This window comes from Meleagris gallopavo, chromosome 26, assembly GCF_905368555.1.
Source record: "Meleagris gallopavo chromosome 26, MGAL_WU_HG_1.1, whole genome shotgun sequence".
NCBI classification, from domain to species: Eukaryota; Metazoa; Chordata; class Aves; order Galliformes; family Phasianidae; genus Meleagris; species Meleagris gallopavo.
The window spans coordinates 16,242-20,000 of NC_139429.1; positions in this window are offsets into that span (position 1 = coordinate 16,242).

Below are 3,759 nucleotides of genomic sequence, written 5' to 3' on the forward strand. Positions count from 1 at the left end.
TCATCCCAGCTGCTGACCCTGCACTTGGATTTGTGCCCACTGCTCAGCCTTTGAGGTCCCTCTGGATGGCGATCCCGTCCCTCTGTGTGTCACTGCACCCCACAGCTTGGTGTCATTAGGGTGCACTCAACCCACTGTTTATGTCACTGATGAAGGGGCAATCCCAGATGTTTGTACAAACTGGGTGTAGAATCCCTTGAGAGCAGCCCTGTAGAGAAGGGACTCGGGATCCTGGTGGATGAGAAGCCGGACATGAGCCAAGCAGTGTGCGCTTCCAGCCTGGAAGGCCAACTGTGTTCTGGGCTGCATTAAAGAGGAGTGGCCAGCAGGGAGAGGGAAGGTGATCGTCCCCCTCTACTCAGCTCTTGTGAGGCCCCATCTGCAGCACTGCGTCCAGGCCTGGGGTCCCAGCACAGGAATGATGTGGAGGTTTTGGAGCAGGTCCAGAGAAGGGCCACTAAGATGATCAGAGGGCTGGAGCACTTCTCCTATGAAGAAAGGTTGAGGGAACTGGGATTGTTTCTCTTGGAAAGAGAAAAGCTGGAGAGACCTCATCACAGCCTTCCAATACTCAAAGGGAGGCATAAGCAGGAGGGGGATGGCTGTTTATGAGGGTGGATTGTGATAGACAAGGGGAATGGTTTTAAACTGAGACAGGGGAAGTTTAGGTTGGTTATTAGGAGGAAGCTTTTAACACAGAGGGTGGTGACGCACTGGAACATGTGCTTTAGAGTCACTTCCAGGAGGATCTGCTCCGTGATCGCTCCCCGCACAGAGGTGAGACTGACATGGTGGTAGTTCCCAGGGTCACACTTTCTATTCCTTACTAAGAGGTGTGCTGTCACCTTTTTTCTACTCACAGGGACTTCACCTGACTGCCTCGACTTGTCAAATACCACTGAGAGTGGCTCGGTGACTGCAGCGGTGAATTCCCTCGGAACTCTGGGACTCATCTCGTCAGGACCAAAGACTCTGGATGTTCGGGTCTCAGGTGGTCCAGAACCTGATCTCCCATCGCATGTGTGGGATGGGAAGGGGTCTGTGGGACTGGCATTGCTTCCTCAATCCCCACCTACCAAACCAAAGGTGAGGGCAGTGTATAGCGAGCAGTTATCAAGAAGATGGAAGCAAAAAGTTGTTGGGTACTGAGCCTTCTCTGGTGGTAAGCAGCATCGTGCACAGAGTGCAGCCACGTTGCTCTGAGAAAGGAGCGCAGCTTTGTGAAAGAGGTGCATTATGCAGGGCAGTGCCTTCATTACTGCATTGTGTCCAACAGGTGGCAGCAGAGCTGCGGTGCTCCGAGTGCCGTAAGGACTGCACGGAGATGTGTGGGTCTTCATGGGAACAGCAAGGACCGGAATCTGCATTTCTGGAATGCCCCGGAAGCTCACTTTGCTGACTGGTAATTGTCTGCCCAGCAGGTAAGGGCAATGCACAGCCACAGTGTTTACCCATTCCATACGCATGGCACAACATGGTGCTCTCCAGAGCTCTGAATTGCACTTCATGGTGCCCGGAAGGCTGCCTGTTTTTCTTTCTGCAGTTCCTCATCTCTTGGCTCTTTCACTGTAGTGTTTTCCTTCCCTTTGCCCTCGTGTTCCCCACTGCATTCTCTTGCCCTCCTGTTTTTTGCATTCCATGCCACATTCTCTTGGCCATTGCCCTTGGCTTTCTTTGCCGCATTCACTTCAGGCATTCAGTTTTGGGTTCCCTGCGCGTTCTCTTGCCCTCCTGCTTTGGCATATCCTTCGCGTAGTCTTGGCCATCATCCTTGGCATTTCTTCCACTTTCTCTTGGGCCCTTTTTTTTCCCCCCATTTTTTGGCTTCTGTTTGTTGGGTGCCCTTTTTCCCCTTGCTTTTTTTGTGCCCTTTTTTGTTCTCCCCTGCGTTGCCTTGGTTTTGGGTCTTTGCTTTCGGGGGGCTTTCGGGGGGTTTTTCTGCGCCTTCCTTTATTCGGGGAGGAAACTTATGTTAAAATTTGGGCTGAAGTAGGAATAATTTCCCATGAAAATTGTTTAATGCAGTTTCTTTTAAAAAAATTCCCAATGGTTAAAAATGTCTTAAAAATGTGATAAAAAAACCCCCATTTTTCCTTTTTAAAGTAACCTAATTGCAAGACAAACCTGTTTTAAAAAAAGTAATTAACCCCTATAAATTTTTTAAATTAATTAATTTTTTGAATATTAGGGAAAATTGGGTGGTTTTGGTATAGGGGGGGGGTTGTTTAAGGGGTTGGGTTTTAAAGGGGGGGGAGAGAGGGTGGGTGTTAGGGGTTTAAAGGGTTGGGGGGGGTTTGGGGTTTGTTAGGGAGGGGGGTTCGGATTTTGGAATTTGGGAAGCTATTTTAATGGTTAATTGTTATTGGGCCCCGAGGTGGGGGTAATGAAGACCAGTGTTTAAAATTATTGTGACCCGGGTGGTTTAATTGATAGGTGCCCGGGGGAAGGGGGTTTTGGTTCTTTTTTTGGGGTTTTCCCCCGGGTTGGCTTCATTTTTTAGTGTTTTTTTTTTTTTCCCCCCCGTGTTTAGATTTTCGTTGTTTTTTGCTTTCCCCGACATTCTCTTGGGGATTGTGGGGTTTTTTGGCTCATTTTAAGCATTGGGGTTTTTGGGTTTGGGTTTTTTGTTTTTGCTTTGGGTTTATTTTGGGTTGTTTTCTTGGTTATTTGGGATTTTTTTATTTTTTCTTTTGGTTGTTTGGGATTTTTGTTGTTTTGGTTTTTGGGGCCCATTTTTTGGATTGTTGGTTTGTTTTGAGTTCTTAGTTGTTTTGGGTTTTCCCCTTAGGTTTTTTGGGTTGTTTTGGGATATTTTCCCATTAGTTTTTGGGAATTTGGAATTTTTAGTTTTTTTGGGTGTTTCCCCTTGTTGGGATTTGTTGTTTTTGGTTTTTGAATTTTCGGGTAGTTGGTTTTTAGTTGAAGGTTTAAATTAGGTTTGGGGGTTCCCCGGGGGGAAGTTTTTTTTTTTTTTTTATTTTTTTTTTTTTTTTTTTTTAAATTTTTTATTTTTTTTTACCAATTTATTTTTTTTTTTTTTTTTATTTTTTTTATTTTTTTTCCCCCTTGGGGGGTTATTTTGGGTTTTTTGGGTTATTTTGGTTTTGTGGTTTTTGGTTTGTTTGATTTTGCTGGTTTTTTGGTGTTATTTTTGGGTTTCTTTTTCCCCCCTTGTTTTTAGTTTTCCATGGGTGTTTTTTTTGGGGTTTAGTTGGGTATTGTTTGATTTATTGGTTTTAGGGAGTTTTGTTTTGTTTGGATTGGTTGGGTGGGGGGGTTAATGTTATTGATAATTTAGTGAAGGAAAGTTTAAAGTTATTGTTATTACCTGGGGTTATTGTAAAAAACCCTTAAAGTTAAAAGTTTTAAAAAAGGGGTAAAAAAAGTGTTTTTTTTAAAAAAAGTAATTGAAATTTAGTTGGGGGAAAGTGTTAAAAAATTGTTTTATTAAAATTAGTTAATTATATTAAAATTAATATTGGGCATTGTTTTGGGGTGGTTTTGGGCAGTTTTATTTGTGGGGAGTGTTTTAGGTTGGTTTTGAAAAGGTGGGAGGGTTTTTTTCCCGGGGTGGTAAGGTGGGAGTGGTGGGGAGGGGGAGGGAATTGTTTTGGGGGGGAGGAAGTTATTTGCTTTTTGAAAGTTGGGGGGGTTTTGGGTGAAGGTGTTTAAATTTTAGGGATTAAAAGGTAGGGTTTTTAGATTATTTTTTTAAATTTTATGGTGGGGGGGTTTTTTTTTTTTTTCTTTTTTTTTTTT